We start from the raw sequence: 23,060 nt of genomic DNA on the forward strand, positions 1-23,060 counted from the left end.
GCCTGATTCGCACCTGCCTTGTCCCTTGTAGGCCAGGTTCAAAGGTAGTGTAAATTTTCATAGAACTAAGGATTTCAGTACACACAAACTTGCACTCTGGTATATTCACTACAATGGAAATACAAAAATTTATATGAGTTGGGGATGTGTTGCACTGACTGCAGTAGGGCTAGGCTGATTGGACCCCATTGACATCGGTGGAACTATGCTGAGTCACAGTAGCTGGACTATGGGATAGATTTTGAAAGGTGTTTAGGTACATACTGGGATTTTCAAAAGCACCTAGGCACCTGAAACTCATTGATTTTAAAGCAATTTAGGTTCCTAGATGTGCTGGAAAAACACTTTAGGTACCTATATACCTATAAAAATCTCTCCCATTGTGTAGCTCATTAGTTCGTATACAGTATCGCTGAATCAGAATATTCTATTCTATTCCTGAGCCAATAAGTATGATAATAATATAAAACAGACTCTCTCTCTGTTCACGAATGTCTTGTGAGACATTAAAAACCCACATTTTTTCAATCACGTATCTCTTGAGATCTGGAGGTAAAGCTAAAGTCAAACTGAATTACTAATTGAAGAAGAGTCCTGTGGCACACAAAGAAAAAGTGGGACACAAATAGACTGGTACAACCTGGCTTGTTTAATGAACAGAACAGTGATAAGTGCTCTCCAAGGATCCTGGTAATTTCTGGGCTTGTCATGGAAATGAGCAGCAAGATTCTAGAAATTGGTGGAAATGTTTACAGTTCAAATCACCAGACTGATTGGTGAATGTTGATGGGATGAGGCCATTTGGAATATTACTTATCTGGGGATCACTCTATGGGATCAGAAGCAGGTGGGTAGACTGCAAGGAGAGGGCTTTACCATGATGGTTGCCATCCCCACCAATTCCTGAGGCCATCGATCCACCATGACAACATTGGGCCTTGTTTGTTGAGATTCTGAAAGATGTCCTGACCAAAACTGTCCATACAGAAAGAAAAGAAATTATACCCACCCCCCCTCCACTTCTCCAGTGGTGCTGCTTAAATCCCATGTAATGCTTATGACGAGATAACTGGCTCTGTGGATGAGGGGAAAGCAGTGGACGTGTTGTTCGTTGACTTTAGCAAAGCTTTTGACATGGTCTCCCACAGTATTCTTACCAGCAAGTTAAAGAAGTATGGGCTGGATGAATGGACTATAAGGTGGATAGAAAGCTGGCTAGATTGTCGGGCTCAACGGGTAGTGATCAATGGCTCCATGTCTAGTTGGCAGCTGGTATCAAGTGGAGTAACCCAAGGGTTGGTCCTGGGGCCGGTTTTGTTCAATATCTTTATAAATGATCTGGAGGATGTTGTGGATTGCACCCTCAGCAAGTTTGCAGATGACACTAAACTGGGAGAAGAGGTAGATACGCTGGAGGGTAGGGATAGGATACAGAGGGACCTAGACAAATTGGAGGATTGGGCCAAAAGAAATTTGATGAGGTTCAACAAGGACAAGTGCAGAGTCCTGCACTTAGGATGGAAGAATCCAATGCATCGCTACAGACTAGGGACCGAATGGCTCGGCAGCAGTTCTGCAGAAAAGGACCTAGGGGTTACAGTGGATGAGAAGCTGGATATGAGTCAGCAGTGTGCCCTTGTTGCCAAGAAGGCCAATGGCATTTTGGGGTGTATAAGTAGGGGCATTGTCAGCAGATCGAGGGACATGATTGTTCCCCTCTATTCGACACTGGTGAGGCCTCATCTGGAGTACTGTGTCCAGTTTTGGACCCCACACTACAAGAAGGATGTGGAAAAACTGGAAAGAGTCCAGCGGAGGGCAACAATAATGATTAGGGGCCTGGAACACATGACTTATGAGGAGAGGCTGAGGGAACTGGGGATGTTTAGTCTACGGAAGAGAAGAATGAGGGGGGATTTGATAGCTGCTTTCAACTACCTGAAAGGGGGTTTTAAAGAGGATGGCTCTAGACTGTTTTCAGTGGTAGCTGATGACAGAACAAGGAGTAATGGTCTCAAGTTGCAGTGGGGGAGATTTAGGTTGGATATTAGGAAAAACTTTTTCACTAGGAGGGTGGTGAAACACTGGAATGCATTACCTAGGGAGGTGGTGGAATCTCCTTCCCTAGAAGTTTTTAAGGTCCGGCTTGACAAAGCCCTGGCTGGGATGATTTAATTGGGAATCGGTCCTGCTTTGAGCAGGGGGTTGGACTAGATGACCTCCTGAGGTCCCTTCCAAGCCTGATATTCTATGATTTTATGATTCTAACACTGGAATTGAACTCTGGGTTCCTGCTGTCATTCCCTCTCCCATGTGTCCTTTTCCTTCCTTGCATTGTGTTGGGATCCCCCCCAAGGCCCTTTCCATTCTCCTTATCCAGAACAACTCATCCAGTTGTGGGAGAACTCTTCAATTAGTATCAGAGGGGTAGCCATTTTAGTCTGGAGCTGTAAAAGCAACAAAGAGTACTGTGGCATCTTATAGACTAACAGACGTATTGAAGCATAAGCTTTCATGAGTGAATACCCACTTCTGCATCTGAAGAAGTGCGGTTTTTACCCACGAAAGCTTATGCCCAAATAAATCTGTAGGATCTAAAGTCATTCTCATACTTGTGCACTCTCTATCTCTTTCTGGTCCTATGGCTCTTGAAGTATTTATCCAAAGTGGAACAGTTTCAGCAGGAGAGATTGAAGGAGCACCCTCAACATACTATCCCCATGGCGAGAGCATTCACCTGAGTGGTGGCAGATTCCTGGTCACATCTCCTCAGTCAGAGGAGAGACATGAATCAGGGTTTCCCCCATTCTAGGCAAGTGCTTTCACCAGAGAGCTGTAAGTTATGAGGGAGCTCCTTCCCCATGACCTCCAAGAGAAGGCCCAAAGCTGAGAATCCCAAGCAGAGGTAGGTGTCTCCCTCTGGCCTGGGTTTAGGTGCTGAAGTCCTAAGAGGGGCTGGGCTTAGTACACAACCCTCTCTTTGACATCTCCTATTGGTGAGCTTAGGTGCGGAGCCACCTAGCATGCTACCTTTTGTGGATCCCATTCTTAGGCACCTATCATGCCTGACTCCGGCTTTGTGCATCACAGTGATTTTCTAGGTGCCCAAAAGATAGGTGTGATCACTTAGAGGGCACATCTACCCTTAAAATGCTCTCCCTTCTGCATAGTTAATCCACCTTCCTGAGAGGCAGTAGCTATGTTGGTGGGAGAAGCTCCCCTGTCGACATAGCACTGTCTACACAGGAGGTTAGGTCAGTACAAATACATCGCTCAGGGGTGTGGATTTTTCACACCCCTAAATGACATAGTTATACCGATATAGGTCTGTAGTGTACACCAGACATTAGCTTTAGTCCCTTTGTGAATCTAACCCTTAGTGTAAATGAGAATCAAGAGGATTAAATCAGAATTCCCCACTATTTTCACCCTCAGTATAATTTCACATCCACTTTGCATTCCTGATTTGATTTTCTTCACAATTAAAATGGTTTGAATCTGAAATAATTTCAAAGAAAGCAATGTACCTGATTGTCCAAGAGCTTATATCTTGTGTTGGTGAGCACTCCTGACCTACTCTGGGGTAAAGCTGCTGTAGGTGAGAGGAGAATCTCAGGGACTTTGCACAAAGGTAAATGGCTACACAGGAATCAAGTCAGTGGTGAAACATACTTATTGAATGAGGGGGGAGGGATAATTCAGTGGAGGGGGAAGGGATAACTCAGTGGCTTGAGCATTGGCCTGCTAAACCCAGGGTTGTGAGTTCAATCCTTGAGGGGGCCATTTGGGATCTGGGGCAAAAATTGGGGATTGGTCCTGCTTTGAGCAGGGGGTTGGACTATATGACCTCCTGAGGTCCCTTCCAACCCTGATATTCTATTGCGAGGAGAGATAGCTCAGCGGGTTGAGCATTGGCCTGCTTAAACCCACGGTTTTGAGTTCAATCCTTGAGGGGCCATTCTGTGTGACAGTTGTTTGGGGGGAGGGATAGTTCAGTGGTTTGAGCATTGGCCTGCTAAACCCAGGGTTGTGAGTTCAATCCTTGAGGGGGCCATTTGGGATCTGGGGCAAAAATTGGGGATTGGTCCTGCTTTGAGCAGGGGGTTGGACTAGATGACCTCCTGAGGTCCCTTCCAACCCTGATATTCTATGATTCTATGATTTCCAAATCGTCCATGCATAAACACCTCTGCACTCATACTAACTCTGGCTACATCTGCATGAAATATTGTCCAGCCCTTAGCTATTCTAATTCAGCATAGCTCCAGTGAAACCAATGGAGTTATGAGATTTGCTCCAGTTGAGGATCTTGCTCATCTGAGAGTGGTGAATATCCAATGTATCAGGGGATGGACACTGCAGGGGGATGCTTGGAGACCTCAGTGGGTGGATTGTGCCTACTGCTCACTTGCACAGGGATAGTAGAGCCTATGTAGGCTAAGAGGGGAGTATTTGTGTTGCCTGTGGCCGATGGAGTCAGGGAGCATCATAGCTCCACAGGAAACTGAGGCAGACAAACACCTATCTTCATTAATTGCTCTAGAGTTAAGGCATCCTGATGCCTAGAGAGGACAGCGATATGCATGCCCATAACTGCCTATGGAACTTTTTCTGCAAAAACATAGGTGCTGAGTGAGTTTAGGAGCCTACCAATTTTCAACAGCAGCTGAGTGCATGTTTTGTGAATACCAGTAGTGACTGACTCTGGGATTTGGGTACCAGAAGTGGCTAAGGCACCTAAGTCTTTTTGTGAATCTTTCATAAGGCTATTTTACACCACTCCAGTAATACAAAGCCACCTCAAAGTGAGTCTAAATATAACTTACTCCCATTATAAAGTCCTTTTACACTGCCAGAGTGATGTAAAGTCAATATCATTGCAAATATCTAATCTGCCCTCCTGAATAACAAAAGCCATAAGACTTCCTTGAATTAACTTTTATTTGATTTATAAAAGAGCTTTTAGAAGAATACATCCAATCTGGATTTTAAAATAGCCAGAGAGGGAGAATCCACCAAACCCTTGGTGAACTGTCCTAAAACACAGTACTAGATCCACATTGGTGTAAATTGGAGTAGCTCCATAGAAATCAGTGAACCAGGCCCAGTTATGCAGTGGCCTGTACTGTAAGATTGGCAAGCAACAAAAATTGAATTCATTCTGTTAAAAAAAAATTCTGAAAATCAGCAAAAGTGGGTGTCAACTAGACTGGTAAAAACTGGCTTGTTTAAGTGAATGGAACATTTAGCCAAATGGCAAACAGTATAATACAGCACATAAAATAAATGTTGTTTGACTTTCAAAAGAGTATAAATGAATTAATCACTTAACTCTTATTGAATTTCATAGGGGGTTGGTGCTTAACACATTTAGGAGCCTTTGAAAATATCATCCTAAAGAAGAAAACTTGATTTAGAAAAACCAACGAAAGAAAGAAATTCTTCTCTCTCATTCAATCTTCAAATACAATAAACCAAACAGCAATTTAAATACAGACTCTGAGTGAGATATGGCTTGTTGACGACGACTGTCATTCATACAGAGTAGGCTTTTGTAGGGAAATCTTAGATCCCTTGTGAATTTGGTGAAGATTTAACTCTCAAACAAGGCCCCGAAGGAGAAAGTAAATGGGAATCATATAAAAGAGTAGAAATGAGAGCCAAATTTGGTTTACAGGATAATTCTATATAGGAAGGAAAACCCATATTGAGTTTCAGGCTAGAGAGCGATTTTTCAGGAGTGGCAATTAGAAGGGTAAAATCTTGTCACTTGAATAGACCCTGTTCCAGCCAAGTACTTAAACACATGTTTTAGCATATGAGTCAACTCCTTGACTTCCCTGGCCCACTCATGTGCTCAAAGATAAACAGATCAACTGTTGGATCAAGACCATATATGTGATCCAGAGTTATGGTGTCATCACACTTATGGAGACCCATTGTGTCAATTATGCAAAGTGGATTTTCTGAAGAAGAAAAAAAAAGACATTGCCTTTCTTCAATACTTTCTTTGAAAAGCCATCTCTTCTGGAACATTTGCCCCACAGTATGAGTGCTTCTTGTACCTCACTGAATAGAATGTGCATCTCTAACAATTCTTCTAATATGTCATGTTTTTTCTAACTTCATCAAATATTCATTCATAGAGTATAAGGCCAGAAGGGACATTTAAATCATTTAGTCTGATCTCTTGCATATCACAGGCAAGATAATTTCATCCAATTACTCTTGTACTGAGCACAATAATTTGTATTTGGATAAAGAATCTTTCAGAAAGTCCTCCAGTTTGAATTTGATGCCATGAAGAGAATCCACCACTTCCCTGGGAATTTGTTTAATCAGTTAATCTCTCTCAGTGTTAAACACATGAGCTTTATTTCTAATTTAAATTATGGTGGCTTTAGTTTCCTGCCATTGATTCTTGTTATCCTTTTTCCTGTTAAAGAGCCGTATGTTATAATTTGGCCCTGTATGACCCTAAATGGCAACCTGTGTATTACAAATAGACACAACCAGTAGATCCCATGTGCTTCTAAGTTAACTGGGTCTGGGTGGAGTCTGGTCACTGTTCCTGTTCCATACTCCCAGGTTCAGACCCCTGGTATCCAGCTGCCTCTTGATTCTGGAATCAGTATCCCAGACTCCCTGAGCTACCCTAGTTGCTTACACATACGCCCCAAGAGTCCCATCCCACCATGGTCTCTCTGAGATTCTAGTTTAACCCCATCAGGGACAGCATGGCAAGAAAGCAAGGCCAGGCAGAGGGATTTCTTAACCAGACTCACTTTACTCTTCAAAGCACTCAAGAGTTTTAATAAAAAACGATCCTTGTCTGATCTCACCCCTTCTGGGAGTCTGAAGTTTGTGAGCAACTGAGCCCAAGCACTGTCCTTCTTGTTCTATCTCTCCTTCTCTTCCTGCTTAGATTATGTGATAGTCAACTCCCCAATCAGAGTAGTGTGCTGCTCCTACGTAGGTGTGAGTATCCTCAAAAAAACTTATTACATTCTGTTTAAGTCTCTTTGGCATCCATTGCATTAAATACAAAGGTGATGGGTTATTGTGAGCCTTGGAAAGTATTATGAACTTCAGTGGACTGTACTGAACAATGGGACAGGCAAGAATGAACTTTTGAAAAAACAGTGTCAAGTGATTTGCCTGGGGAATCTGTAGGGGGAGGTGACTACAAATTTCCTCTTCTGGTGTGCAAAACCCCCAGCCTTTTGAAGCTACTCCCTGAGGAAATGACCGTTATCTGATGATTACATCTTCCCAGACTCTGAAGATCAAAGGCCCACACTATATAAAGGAAAGACTGACCTATGCATGCAGGTTCTTGTTCTGAGCTAAAGCTGCTATGAACTTGTAACCACAGAAAACCCCCTAGATGGAGTTTGAAGGACTGACTCATACCAGACTCTGAAGTTGGAGGTTGTGTGATTGCTGGTTGTCTCATTAGCATCTGTGTAGGTTCTTTTATTGTTATAAGATGTTTCCTCTGTAATGCTTTCACCTGAACAATAAATGTGCCTGCTTAGAAAGGGTTGTGTGGTAATTTATGACTATGGACATTTACAGGCCTTTTAGGGCTTGCTGGGAATAACACAGGATAGTCAGGGAATTGTGCAGCCTGGAAAAACCCTGGTCAGGAGGGATGGAGATGCAGGTCTCTGCCCAAGAGAGGTGACAGCTGAGGAGCCAGAAGCCTAAAGGTGAGTGCCCTTGCTGAACCACAGAGGGGGAATACGGGCACAGTTGCTGTTAGATCCTTGTCTTCCTGCCATGTGCTCAACCTGCCATATGCTCCATCCCTCAGACCTGCTCACCCAACCTGTTGGCCGCTGAGTAGGAAAACCATTGTCCAGGGGGGTGGGCCAGCTGGTGTGAGAGGTGTCCTTCAGCATGGTATCAAGCGTCTTTAATGGTCAGGGCAGCTGTCTGAAATGCAACTCAATAGGTTCACCTTGGGCATATTTTGACATGTATTTACTACACAGTACCAAATGGAGGTCATAATTTGATACAGAAATATCCCATTCTGTCACACATTTTAGGTTTGTGACTTTTCTTAATGTGACTTTACTTTTCTTAATGTGACTTGTTTTACTTACACATAAACACCAGACTTGGAACAGAGGTGGTCACACACAGTGTTCAGGATATCACCCAAAGCGAGTACAACTTCTGTCCCCAATCTTGCAAATACACATATGCTTAACTTTACTTCTGTGAGTAATCCCATTGATTTTGCAACCAGTCACGGTAGAAAAGTCAATCTTATGTTTGAGTGTTTGCAGGACTGAGACCTTACTTTATCACTTTTCTTTGAATACTATTGAGCCCAATTTCTTTGAGTGCATATATAACCTGCACTACATTTGGTGCTTGCTCCCTCTCTTCCTTTCATAGCCTTCAGTGGTGGTCTTGGGCATTTTTTTTGTTTCCATCTGAATTTTCCAGGTTCTTCTGTATGTTATTGGTGGGATCTTTTCGTGTTTGTACAAAAAAACAGAATACCAACACCTGGAAAAAATATTCCAGAGCAGTACCTTTTACTGACAAGTTAGCTTTATCTTTAACCAAAGTAAAAATAAAATAAAATACTGATTTTTAAGAGGGGTGGCTTTCCATTGAATAAGTGGTAAATTTCTATCAATTATTATTAAAAGTTTTAATCTCTTAATAACAATGGAAGATAAATACCTTTTTTTTTAGCTTTAGTACTATATGAACTTGGTTTCATTATGGTACTTAGCTGCTGGAGAGGTATTTATGTGCAAAACAGCTGTCCAATAAGGGCTTTGTCTAACATCTGGGTAGTTACACTATTGGGTGGACAGTTTCTTATGGGATTTTCACAAGTGTCTGAGCAGGTTGGGCACCTGGGGCCAGAGTTTGAAACATGAGTTAAGCACTTAGGGCCATATTTTGTATATAAGCACTCAATGAGATATTCAAAAGTATCTAGGGACTAGATTTACAAGAGGATTTAGGCATCTAACTGCCACTTTAGGCACCTAAATCCCAGAATCAGGCCTCACTGGGATTCACAAAACTCCTGATCAGCTACCTTCAAACATTATAGGCACCTTTGCCTGCCACCTAAGTTTTTGTACTGTAACCCTTCTGCCAGGTGGAGTCAGCAGCAACCAGGGCTGCGTTCAATATCCAGTGTCCCACTCACAAGTATAACACAAACCCCCCACCCAGTAATCAGGGAATATTAAACACCCTCCCTTGGTGCCTCTAGGAGGCAACACTTCCCCACTCACAGGCACTGAGTCTGTGTACAGCAGAGAAAACATTTCATGAAAAGAGGAAAGAAACCTGGCACTAATTTAGGAAAATACCACACCCATAATTCGAATATATCTGACCATGAGCAAAACTCCCTCTCCAAGGATTTTGGGCAGTGTCATTTGCCTCCATTTCTCACCTTACGGTGTGAAAATCCAACAAACAAATCCCTTTAAGACACCACTCCCCTCTCCCTCCACTGCCCCCCACTCACAGCTGCTGTGCTTGACCAGCGGAGACCCAGAGTTCACCTCCCATCTGGGGAAACGAGGGGAGAAATGTCCAGCAATGTCTTAGCTGCCACTGCCTCTGACTCACAATTGATGCTAGGCATTCTGCCTCGCTGCCTGCTACCGCTGCTGCACCCCCATTCATGCCGCCGCTGTCGTTCATCGTGCCACCATTCGCTCCATTATGCCGTCGTATGCTCTGTCCCCACTGTCCCTATGCCCTCACCTTCCGCTGACACCTGCCTGTCTACTGTGACCTCTTAGTGTCGGTCTCTTGGGGTGTCACCCAGCTCTCAGCGATTTCAGCTCTCAGTGGGGGAACCTCCCTGCTAGTGCAAGCTGGGCTGTCTCCTCCACAGAAATGCTGTCCCACAGCAGATCTAAGCACTTAGACCTGATTATCAGTGATTTCAGCTCTAGTGGTCATTCAACAAAACAAAAGACTCTCAGTGGAGCCTAATCAGCTCTACCTTTAGACAAGGGAGAGGGGCAGGTCAAATGGTGCTTATAACTCTTAGGCAGAGCCCACACCACCATGCAGAAACACCTGTCTCCACCCTCTCTCTCCCTTTGTCCACTGAGATCTGGCATCCGAGCCCCCTGCTTAGCGATTTCAGTCCAGTTTAGGGTGACCCCCTCAATCTGGACAGGCTAAGCAAAGTTCTGCCTCCCTTTACTTGTAGAATCAGAATAACAACATTTACTGAACCCTTCATTCAACACTAAAGTGATTTGTAACCCAACACCAACCAACATTGATTACTTTGGCAACACAGCTCTCTCTGTTGGCTCAAAAGGAACAAGGCAGGTGATAATCAGGTTCATGCTTAGAAAAATTATTTTTTTGTGGTGAATGGAAGGATTTTCTTCATGGCCACTTTGACCTTCTTATTACCCAGACTGTAGATCAGAGGGTTCAGGGTAGGAGTGACTAGGGTGTAAATTATGGCCACCTTCTTGTCTTTATCCAGCGAGTAACTGGATGTTGGCCAGATGTAGATGTAGATGATGGTGGAGTATTACAAGGTGACCACAAGCAGGTGGGAGGAGCAAGTGGAGAAGGCTCTCTGCTTCCCTTTGGGGCTCTGGATTTTCAAGATGGTGATGATGATGAAGCTATAGGACACGGTGGTCAGCAGGAAGTTCCCCATGGCCAGGAAGATGTCAGCCATGAAGATCATAATTTCGTTGAGATAGGTGGAGCTGCAGGATAGTGCCAACACTGGTGGGATCTCACAGAAGAAATGCTGGATGAGGTTGGGCCCACAAAAATCCAGGTGTAGCACAAGCAATATGTTGACAAATGAATTGATGGTACCAACATATGAGACACTGACTGCTAAACAGATGCAAATTTCTTTGATCATGAGTTTTACATAATGCAAGGAGTGGCAAATGGCTACATACCGGTCATATGACATGACAGTGAGCAGCAGAAGCTCTGTTACCAGTGATGTTATAAAGACAAAGTGCTGGGTGATGCAGCCTCCAAAGGAGATGGTTTTCTTCTCCTGCATCATGTTTTCCAGCATTTTAGGTAGAACCGAGGAAGTGCACAAAATGTCAACCCGGACTAAATTGGCGATGAAGAAGTGCATGGGAGTATGTAGAGGTGGGTGGATGATAATAGCCACAATGATCAGGGAATTGCTCATGATGACAGCTGTATAAAGGCACAGGAATAGCCCAAAGAACAGCCCCTGGTGGTGAGGATGGTCAAAGAGCCCCAGCATGATGAACTTGGTCACTCTGGTGTGGTTACTATGTTCCATTGCTTGAGTGTTCCTTCTATAGAAACAAAGATTAAAGTTTTGGTCAGGTATTGCATCAGAAACTACAGCAATGGGGCAACTGAAGCTTCGAGAGGGGCTGACAGAGGGGGAGTGTGATTTAGAGATAGATAGATAGATAGATAGATAGATAGATAGATAGATTACTTGTCATACTGTAAACACTTAACAAAGCATATAAACAAACTGAACTATGTTAAAATATATTAGCACAATAATCTGTCTCAGCTACTAAATCCATATTTTCCCGACATTTGAGTGGGGAAGGGAAAACATAACATGCTTGATTGTTCTCAAATACAGGTGCATGAAGTCATTTGGGCAGTTTGCAAAATCTGCACATGATAGGAGCTCACAATATGATCTTAAACATCATTCATACAAGAGTAGTCTTATTAATACCTGCTTTGAGCAGGGGGTTGGACTAGATTACCTCCTGAGGTCCCTTCCAACCCTGATATTCTATGATATATTCTATTATTCTAATAACCAAGATTCCACTTTGCAAACTAATTTCACAAATTATGTCTGTTGTAGTATAGGATGGTTTCAGTATATATCACACATACAATGCATAAAAGTACAAAAACGTAATAATATATATGTTTAGGTGGAATCAAGATGCACAGAATGAAGGACTTGATTCCCCTTTAACTCATGCTAGTATAAATTAGGCATAACTCCATTGCTGTCAATGGGGATGATTCTCCATTCACTGGAATTACACTGGTATAAAACTTGTATAAAGGAGTGGGGACTAGTGTTGTCCAAAATTTATATATATATAATTTATATATATATATATATATATAGTTTTATTATTAGGAATAGTATTTGCATGATTTGACAATACTCCCTACTTAATTACTGTTTAGTCTCCATTTACTGTGTTCAGATGTCTCCAGTCTTATTACTAGTTTACTGCTTCTGCTGATTTTCCTCTTATTCCTCCCAGAATAAATCAGGAGTATCTCCTTTGAAGTCAATGGAGTTATTAAATTGTAAAAATGATGAAAACCAGAAGAGCATCAGGGTCAACAAAACTAACTAATCGTGAGATCATATTAGAGTAATTTATAATAATAGAATCATAGAACCATAGCGTTAGAAGGGACCTCAAGGGTCATTTAGTCTACCCCCAGCCAAGATGCAGGATTTGTTGTGTCTAAACCATTCAAGACAGATGGCTATCCAGCCTCCTTTTGAAAACCTCCACTGAAGGAGTGTATGTGACTTCTCTAGGCATATTAGAGTAATTTTTTAAAAAAGTGACTCATTGCTTTACATTTCAAATTTGATTGCATACTTTTGAGGGCTCAGGCTATAAGTAGTCAATCTTACACACCTCAAATCAGTGTTATAATATTATATCTCCATTATCTTTAGTATCAACTACAATTAAATACAGAGGAACTTTCCTGATGTATGTGAATTTACATCAGATTTCTATTGGTCAAACTGAGATCAGCATTTGGTCCTATATTCATAAACAAGTGGTGGAAATGTGTATTCCTGCAAAGAACTTTTAGACAAATAACAAAAAATAAAACAAAACACAGAAATTAAATTTAGCTCAATTTTCCAATGAGTATAAATTAATAATCATTCAACTCACTGAATTTCACTAGGTGTGGATGCCTAACTCTCTTAGCCCTGGTCTACACTAGGACTTTAGGTTGAATTTAGCAGCATTAAATCGATGTAAACCTGCACCCGTCCACACGATGAAGTCCTTTATTTCGACTTAAAGGGCTCTTAAAATCGATTTCCTTACTCCACTCCTGACAAGTGGATTAGCACTTAAATCGGCCTTGCCGGCTCGAATTTGGGGTACTGTGGACACAATTCGACGGTATTGGCCTCCGGGAGCTATCCCAGAGTGCTCCATTGTGACCTCTCTGGACAGCACTCTCAACTCAGATGCACTGGCCAGGTAGACAGGAAAAGAACTGCGAACTTTTGAATCTCATTTCCTGTTTGGCCAGCGTGGCAAGCTGCAGGTGACCATGCAGAGCTCATCAGCAGAGGTGACCATGATGGCGTCCCAGAATCGCAAAAGAGCTCCAGCATGGACCGAACGGGAGGTACGGGATTTGATCGCTGTATGGGGAGAGGAATCCGTGCTATCAGAACTCTGTTCCAGTTTTCGAAATGCCAAAACCTTTGTCAAAATCTCCCAGGGCATGAAGGACAGAGGCCATAACAGGGACCCAAAGCAGTGCCGTGTGAAACTTAAGGAGCTGAGGCAAGCCTACCAGAAAACCAGAGAGGCGAATGGCCACTCCGGGTCAGAGCCCCAAACATGCCGCTTCTATGATGAGCTGCATGCCATTTTAGGGGGTTCAGCCACCACTACCCCAGCCATGTTGTTTGACTCCTTCAATGGAGATGGAAGCAATACAGAAGCAGGTTTTGGGGACGAAGAAGATGATGATGATGATGAGGTTGTAGATAGCTCATAGCAAGCAAGCGGAGAAACCAGTTTTCCCGACAGCCAGGAACTGTTTCTCACCCTGGACCTGGAGCCAGTACCCCCTGAACCCACCCAAGGCTGCCTCCTGGACCCAGCAGGCGGAGAAGGGACCTCTGGTGAGTGTACCTTTTAAAATACTATACATGGTTTAAAAGCAAGCATGTGAAAGGATTACTTTGCCCTCGCATTCGCGGCTCTCCTGGATGTACTCCCAAAGCCTTTGCAAAAGGTTTCTGGGAGAGCAGCCTTATTGCGTCCTTCATGGTAGGACACTTTACCACTCCAGGCCAGTAACACGTACTCGGGAATCATTGTACAACAAAGCATTGCAGTGTATGTTTGTGTATTATCTCTCTGTGTTATCCTCAGGAGAGTGAGATATCATTCATGGTCACCTGGTTGAAACAGAGTGCTTTTCTTCAGGGGACACTCAGAGGAGCCCATTCCTGCTGGGCTGTTTGCCTGTGGCTAAACAGAAATGTTCCCCGTTGTTAGCCTCAGGGAGGGGGGAGGGTTGAGGGAGTAGCCACGCGGTGGGGGGAGGCAAAATGCGACCTAGTAACGAAAGCACATGTGCTATGTATGTAATGTTAACAGCAAGGTTTACCCTGAAAGAGTGTAGCCACTGTTTTATAAAATGTGTCTTTTTAAATACCGCTGTCCCCTTTTTTTTCTCCACCAGCTGCATGTGTTTCAATGATCACAGGATCTTCTCCTTCCCAGAGGCTAGTGAAGATTAGAAAGAAAAAAAAACGCATTCGTGATGAAATGTTCTCTGAGCTCATGCTGTCCTCCCACACTGACAGAGCACAGACGAATGCGTGGAGGCAAATAATGTCAGAATGCAGGAAAGCACAAAATGACCGGGAGGAGAGGTGGTGGGCTGAAGAGAGTAAGTGGCGGGCTGAAGACAGGGCTGAAGCTCAAATGTGGCGGCAGCGTGATGAGAGGAGGCAGGATTCAATGCTGAGGCTGCTGGAGGACCAAACCAGTATGCTCCAGTGTACGGTTGAGCTGCAGCAAAGGCAGCTGGAGCACAGACTGCCACTACAGCCCCTGTGTAACCAACCGCCCTCCTCCCCAAGTTCCAGAGCCTCCACACCCAGACACCCAAGAACACGGTGGGGGGGCCACCGGCCAACCAGCCACTCCGCCACAGAGGATTGCCCCAAAAAAAGAAGGCTGGCCTTCAATAAATTTTAAAGTTGTAAACTTTTAAAGTGCTGTGTGGCATTTTCCTTCCCTCCTCCACCACCCCTCCTGGGCTACCTTGGTAGTCATCCCCCTATTTGTGTGATGAATGAATAAAGAATGCATGAATGTGAAGCAACAATGACTTTATTGCCTCTGCAAGTGGTGATCGAAGGGAGGAGGGGAAGGTGGTTAGCTTACAGGGAAGAGAGTGAACCAAGGGGCGGGGGGTTTCATCAAGGAGAAACAAATAGAACTTTCACACCGTAGCCTGGCCAGTCATGAAACTGGTTTTGAAAGCTTCTCTGATGCGTACCGCGCCCTCCTGTGCTCTTCTAACTGCCCTGGTGTCTGGCTGTGCGTAACCAGCAGCCAGGCGATTTGCCTCAACCTCCCACCCCGCCATAAACGTCTCCCCCTTACTCTCACAGATATTGTGGAGCACACAGCAAGCAGTAAGGGAATATTGGTTTCGCTGAGGTCTAACCGAGTCAGTAAACTGCGCCGGCGTGCTTTTAAACGTCCAAATGCACATTCTACCACCATTCTGCACTTGCTCAGCCTGTAGTTGAACAGCTCCTGACTACTGTCCAGGCTGCCTGTGTACGGCTTCATGAGCCATGGCATTAAGGGGTAGGCTGGGTCCCCAAGGATACATATAGGGATTTCAACATCCCCAACAGTTATTTTCTGGTCTGGGAATAAAGTTCCTTCCTGCAGCTTTTGAAACAGACCAGAGTTCCTGAAGATGCGAGTGTCATGTACCTTTCCCGGCCATCCCACGTTGATGTTGGTGAAACATCCCTTGTGATCCACCAGAGCTTGCAGCACTATCGAAAAGTACCCCTTGCGGTTTATGTACTCGGCGGCTTGGTGCTCCGGTGCCTAGATAGGGATATGGGTTCTGTCTATGGCCCCACCACAGTTAGGGAATCCCATTGCAGCAAAGCCATCCACTATGATCTGCACATTTCCCAGGGTCACTACCCTTGATATCAGCAGATCTTTGATTGCGTGGGCTACTTGCATCACAGCAGCCCCCACAGTAGATTTGCCCACTCCAAATTGATTCCCAACTGACCGGTAGCTGTCTGGCGTTGCAAGCTTCCACAGGGCTATCGCCACTCGCTTCTCAACTGTGAGGGCTGCTCTCATCTTGGTATTCATGCGCCTCAGAGCAGGGGAAAGCAAGTCACAAAGTTCCATGAAAGTGTCCTTACGCATGCGAAAGTTTCGCAGCCACTGGGAATCGTCCCAGACCTGCAACACTATGCAGTCCCACCAGTCTGTGCTTGTTTCCCGAGTCCAGAATCGGTGTTCCACAGCATGAACCTGCCCCATTAGCACCATGATGCATGCATTGGCAGGGCCCATGCTTTCAGAGAAATCTGTGTCCATGTCCTGATCACTCACGTGACCGTGCTGACGTCGCCTCCTCGCCCGGTATCACTTTGCCAGGTTCTGGTGATGCATATACTGCTGGATAATGCGTGTGGTGTTTAATGTGCTCCTAATTGCCAAAGTGAGCTGAGCGGCCTCCATGCTTGCCTTGGTATGGCATCCGCACAGAAAAAAGGCATGGAACAATTGTCTGCTGTTGCTCTGATGGAGGGAGGGGGTGACTGACGACACGGCTTACAGGGTTGGCTTCAGGGAGCTAAAATCAACAAAGGGGGTGGCTTTACATCAAGGAGTATTTCAGGCAGGACTTCACGGAGGGTTCCAATAAAAAACAGTGCACCTAAGTTATTGTTCTTATTGGAACGAGGAGGTTATCCTGGCCTCTGATTGATACATGGCTAGATTTACCTCGCTGCACCTTCTCTGTGAGTGACTGCAGTGTGACCTAGAGGAATGAGTCCCCTAGACGGGGGAGGAGGCAAATGAGTACAAAACAAATCTGGTCTATTTCTTGTTTTGATCCACTTCATCTATCTTTTACATCATTGGCTGGCAGCAGACGGTGCAGAAGGACTGCATGCCATCCACATCTCATGGCTGCTCAGCAGAAGATGGTGCAGTAGGACTGCTAGCCATCCTTATCTCTTGCCTGCCCGGCAGAAGATGATACAATAGGACTGCTAGCAATCCGTATCACCTGCCTGCTCAGAATAAGACAGTTCAATAGGACTGACTGCAGGACTAAAGAGAATGACCTGGTCAAGTCACTCCAAATTTAGTCCCTGCGCCCATGTCTGCCCAGCACCTCGGACATGACGAGGACGGCTACCAGTCGTATTGCACCATCTGCTGCCAGAAGGCAATGGGTTGCTGCTACTGTCTAGCAATGCCGTATCACGTCTGCCAGCACCCAGGAGACATAGGGTGACGGTTACCTGAGCGGGCTCCATGCTTGCCGTGGTATGGCGTCTGCACAGGTAACTCAGGAAAAAAGGCGCGAAACGATTGTCTGCCCTTGCTTTCATGGAGGGAGGGAGGGAAGGGGGGCCTGACGATATGTACCCAGAACCACCCGCGACAATGTTTTAGCCCCATCAGGCATTGGGATCTCAACCCAGAATTCCAGTGGGCAGCGGAGACTGTGGGAACTGTGGGATAGCTGTGGGATAGTGCAACGCTCCGGAAGTCGACTCTAGCCTCGGTACTGTGGAAGCACTCCGCCGAGTTAATGCACTTAATACACATAGAGCATTTTCTGTGGGGACACACACACTCGAATATATAAAACCGATTTCTAAAAAAACGACTTCTATAAATTCGACCTTATTCCGTAGTGTAGACATACCCTTAGAAACTTTGAAATGCCAGCCTAAAAAGGTCAGAAAACTTCATTTAGAAACATGAATTATGAGAAAGCAAGCAAGCAAGAAGATTCTTACCTCTCATTCAAACCTCCAATACAATGGACCAAGTTGTAATTTAAATGCAGAGACTGTGTTATGATTCATTCATCTTCATATGTAGTAGCCTTCTGTCGGGAGATTTTGCATCCCTTGTGATTCTGGATGAAAGTTAACTCTCAAACAAGGCCTCAAAGGAGAAGGTAAATGGGAGTCACCTAAATCAGTATGAATAAACTTTCCACATTAAGTTGGCAAAATTCCTTTTGATCCTAGGTCCAAATGTCTATTCTGCTGAATTGTCCAGGGAAAGCATTTTTCCATCAATGCCAATTGATGTCCCTGACTGTCCCCAGGTCATACTGATTGTTTGGCTTAATGATTGCACTGGTAGTTGTCACATTTGATCAACAGGAAAAGGTAGTATATCATCTACAATGCAATAAATTGGGGCATCCTTCCGAGATATTTCAAATAAGTTGAGAAGATTTCCTTTTTTCCCTTACTTTATGAAGAATCCATACTTGGCTTATACATCACCTCAGAGTCATGGTCCCAGACCTGTAATTAAATTATGTCTATAATCAAGGATTATAGATTAATAGATTACAAGGCCAGAAGGGATCACTAATCTGACCTTTTGTATAGCACAGGCCATAGAACTTCCTTGAAATAATCCCTAGAGCAGATGTTTTAGAAAAAAATATCAAATCTTGAGTTAAAAATTGTCGGTGATGGTAAATCCACAGTCTTAGGTATGTTGTTCCAATGGTTAATTACTCTTATTGTTAAAAATGTTCACAATCTGAATTTGTCTAGCTTCAACTTCCAGCCAATGGATCCCATTATACCTTTCTCTTCTAGACTGAAGAGCCCATTATTAAATATTTGTTCCCCATGTAGGTACTTATAGACTGTAATCCAGTCACCCCTTAACCTTTTATTTGTTAAAATAAACAGGTGGAACTCCTTGAGTCTATCACTACAAGGCATGTTCTCTTATCCTTTAATCATACTTGTGACTCTTCTCTGAACCCTCTCCAATTTATCAACATCCCTCATGAATTGTGGGCACCAGAACTGGACATGATATTCCATCAGAAGTTACATGAGTGCAAAATACAGTGGTAAAATAACTTCTCTACAACTGCTTGAGATCCCCTGGTTTATGCATCCAAGGATTACATTTGTGATTTTGGTTACACCACCTCCTGGGTGCTCATATTCATCTGATTATCCACCACTATCCCCAAACCTTTGTCAGAGTCATTACTTGCAAGGTTATAGTCATCTAACTTGCAAATATGGCCGGCATTCTTCATTCCTAATGTATACATTTATATTTAGCCATATTAAAAATCATATTATTTGCTTGCTCCCAGTATACCAAGCGATCCAGCTCACTCAGTATCAGTGACCTATCCTCTTCATTATTTACCATTCTCCCAAATGTTTTGTCACCTGAAAATTAATGATGATTTTATGTTTTTGTCCAGGTCATTAATAAAAAGATTAAATAGCTTAGGGCCAAGAACTGATCCCCATGGGGCCTCTCTAAAAATGTACCTATTTGATAATGCTTCCCCTGTTATATTTATATTCTGAGACCTCAGTTAGCTAGCTTTTATTCCATTTAATATGTGGCAGGCTAATTTTATATCTTTCTAGTTTTTTAATGAAAATGTCATGTGGTATCAAGTAAAATGCCTTACAGAAGTCCATTACATCCAGATTATTACCTTTGTCAACAAACTTGTCATCTTATCAAAAAAGGATGTCAAGTTAGTTTTACAGGATCTATTTTCCATGAACCCATGTTGATTGACATTAATTATATTATCCTCTTTTATAATTGCGTCCCAGATCAGCTGCTACAAATCTCAACCTTCAAGCTCTCCATGAGGGTTTGACCAAGTGAATTCTGAGGAAGGGGTCTGTGAGACCTGAAGAAGGCTCTCAGAGTTTGCCCACTGACCTCATTTGGAGAAGTCCAGGGGTAAGGTCTGGGGAAGGCCTTTGAGGTTTCATTGCATATTAGTGGTAATATAGGACTTAAACCTTCCACTTAAGCCAGTGGGTGTTGCTGGAAATTGGCTTTTGATGTGTCTCAAGTTGGGCAGCCAGAACAGGGTTCAAAAAAGAATTAGATAATTTCATGGAGGATAGATCCATCAATGGCTATTAGCTAGGATGGGTAGGGATGGTGTCCCAGCCTCTGTTTGCCAGAAGCTGGGAATGGGCGACGGGATGGATCACTTGATTATTTACTTGTTCTGTTCATTCCCTCTGGAGCACCTGGCATTGGACACTGTTGGAACACAGGATACTGGACTAGACCTTTGGTCTGTCCCAGTATGGCCATTCTTATGTTTTTATGTTCACTGGATTTAAAGGACTCTTTTGAAAGTTTGCTTATATAACTCCATTCCCCGCTCCAAGCTTGAGTTGCCCGGCTGCCTTCTGGGAATATTCACCGAGTCCAGAGTGCTGATGCAGATGATGGCTGGAGTAACAAATGGTACCATTGATGTCATCCCTACTTCTCTAACATGTCACCCCTACTTCTCCATCGTGACCCAAGGAGCTGCCAGTGCACTGTGCCATGCACGGGTGCCGATATGGGAGCCCAGTTGACTGAGTCTGCACTGACACCACACTGGGCTATGAGCTTCCTTGCACATGGACAAATCCGCATCTTACATAAGTCCGTGCATCTCCTTTGACTTCTTGAGGTGCAAATCACAGGGAGGGTGATTACCCATTGGAACAAACTACCCAGGGAAGTGGTGGATTCTCCATCTCTGGATGTCTTCAGATCCAGAATGGCTGCCATTTGGGAAGATGCTTTACTCAAACTCAAGTTATTGGGCTTAGTTCAGGGGTAACTGAATGAAATGTAATGACATATGATGTATAGGAGGTCAGAGTAGATGATCAGATGGTCCCTTCTGCCCTGAAACTTGATGAATCTATGAATTAGAGCTTTTCCTAAGGAAGGACATAGTAAAATACTCTCTCTCTCTCTCTCTCTCCAAGGAATTTGGTATTTTGTTCATGACACCAAAGGTAACATAAGCAATTAAAACACTAGATCAGTGGTGCCTTTAGATAATTAACATCTAAAGGATACATAAGTCACGCTCTTCTAATAGCACTGGGAGGTTATTTAACAAGCATTGTGATGCTGATCATTGATTGCTGAACACGGATGGGGTGACCATAGTAAATTTGGGAGACACACTCTGGCCTGTGTTGTGCAGAGGTCAGAGTAGATGATTGCAATGGTCCCTTCTGGCCTAGGAATCTTCAAATCCATGAAAGGGCTGTGACAACAGTAAACACAACTCTTTAAATCCAGCCATCTGCCTAATAGAAGAAGTAGAAAGCTCTTCCCAGCTGTAGCGAATTTAAAGCAGTTCAAAGACAAGTAGAGCTAAGGAGACTGAATTATCTAATTCAAAGGGTAGTGCCATTTATGCATTTTCATACATTAAAGATAAATCATCATTCATTGAACTGTCATAAATGAATTGGAATAGAGGCTTTCTTTCTTTCTTTCTTTCTTTCTTTCTTTCTTTCTTTCTTTCTTTCTTTCTTCTACTTATCTAATTACTGCAGAATTTGAACTTCTATCTATCTATCTATCTATCTATCTATCTATCTATCTATCTATCTATCTATCTATCTAAGAGACAAAGTGGGTGAGGTAATATATTTTATTGAACCAGCTTCTGTTGCTCCCTCTCACCAACAGAAGCTAATAAAAGATAAATAAAAGAAAAAAGATTTAAGAAAATGGTTTAATAAAATATATTACCTCACCCACCTTTTCTCACTGATATCTGGGACCAATATGGCTAGAACAAAACTGCATTTATTTATTTCTAGCTAGCTAGCTAAGGTTTTGACCTATTTCAATCTTTCTAGCTATTTAGCTATCTCTGTATAGCTACCATGTAATATCTCTATGCTGTTATAGCTTAAGACTTTTATAATTGTCATATATTATCTATACTGGTTTATTTTTGCTTGTCTGGACATGTTATTTAAATATTGAGGAATTCAATTATTTTTCAAGTTTTTTTAAAATAGTTAATTCAGCTTCAGATATAGACAGCCAAATAGTGCACTATTGTAAATTTGCACAGCTACTTATTCACATCTATTTTAATAGAATTAATGTTCTGTATTCGAAATGATAGACAGATAGACAGATAGATAGATAGATAGATAGATCAGTGGAGTAGACAGACTCAGCTAACATGTGGAGTCAGTGTGTATAGACTGGGATTTCTTGTCAATGGGATTTGGTGCCTTCCTCTTTAGTCTCCCTCAAAAATTCTAGCTGATATCTCTAGTTCAAATGATTGACCTCTCCAGAAGAAATATTGCTATACACCCTTTTCAATGAGACGGGGCCTGATTTTCCTCTTACTCACCTTGGTGTAAATCATAAATTACTCCTTAGTCAAGTGGACAGAGATCATTGGTTTAAAACGGAGAGGGAGGTGGAAAAAAAGAGTAATGTTTTTATCAATAAAGATAATGAACAATAGGAACAATTTACCAAGGGTCATGGTGGATTCTCCATCACTGATCATTTTTAAAATCAAGATTTTTTCCCCTAAAAGTTTTCCTATAGGAATTGTTTGTGGGGAGTGCTATCACCTGTGTTATACAGGAGGTCAGACTGAATGATCACAGTGGTCCCTTCTGGCCTTGGTATGTATCTGTTCCACAAAGTGCTACTTGAAACTAGCTCTAGTCCCTTCATTGTGTTATGGATACTTTTAAAATTTGTGGTGTAATGTGCCTTGTTCTTATCTCCCTATGTTGATTTCGGTGAAACTCCATTAATTTCACTGCAGTTACTTCTTATATGTACTAGGTTCTTCTAAGTCACTGGGCCAGCTGGCCAGCTGGTAGGAATTGGTGTAGCTGTATTGAAATCAATTAGCCAGGCCCCCAGCTGGTGTAAACTGACATTGCTTTATTGGAATGAATGGACCAAATCCACAACTGGTGCAAATCAGTGTCTTTCCTTTGGCTTCTGGGTTTCCTTAAAGCTACACTTATTTACATCAGCTGAGGGTCTGGACCAGTGAGATGATTTATATAGACAGATAGGGTGACCAGATGTCCCAATTTTATAGGGACAGTCCCGATTTTTGGGTCTTTTTCTTATATAGGCTCCTATTACCCCCCCCCGCCCCCATCCCGATTTTTCACACTTGCTGTCTGGTCACCCTAACAGGTGAGGAGTAGCGGAGATTCGGAA

General features: G+C 43.2%; 1 pseudogene across 1 annotated transcript; it reads right to left on the reverse strand.

The window, feature by feature from the left end:
- Positions 1-10,363: 10,363 nt before the first annotated feature.
- On the reverse strand, positions 10,364-11,299 carry LOC311529490 (olfactory receptor 13G1-like; annotated as a pseudogene). The gene has a single exon. The product of its transcript is annotated as an olfactory receptor 13G1-like (transcript).
- Between the last annotated feature and the right edge of the window lie 11,761 nt (positions 11,300-23,060).

This window comes from Lepidochelys olivacea, assembly GCF_965140295.1.
Source record: "Lepidochelys olivacea isolate rLepOli2 genome assembly, chromosome: 13".
Lineage (NCBI taxonomy): Eukaryota > Metazoa > Chordata > Testudines > Cheloniidae > Lepidochelys > Lepidochelys olivacea.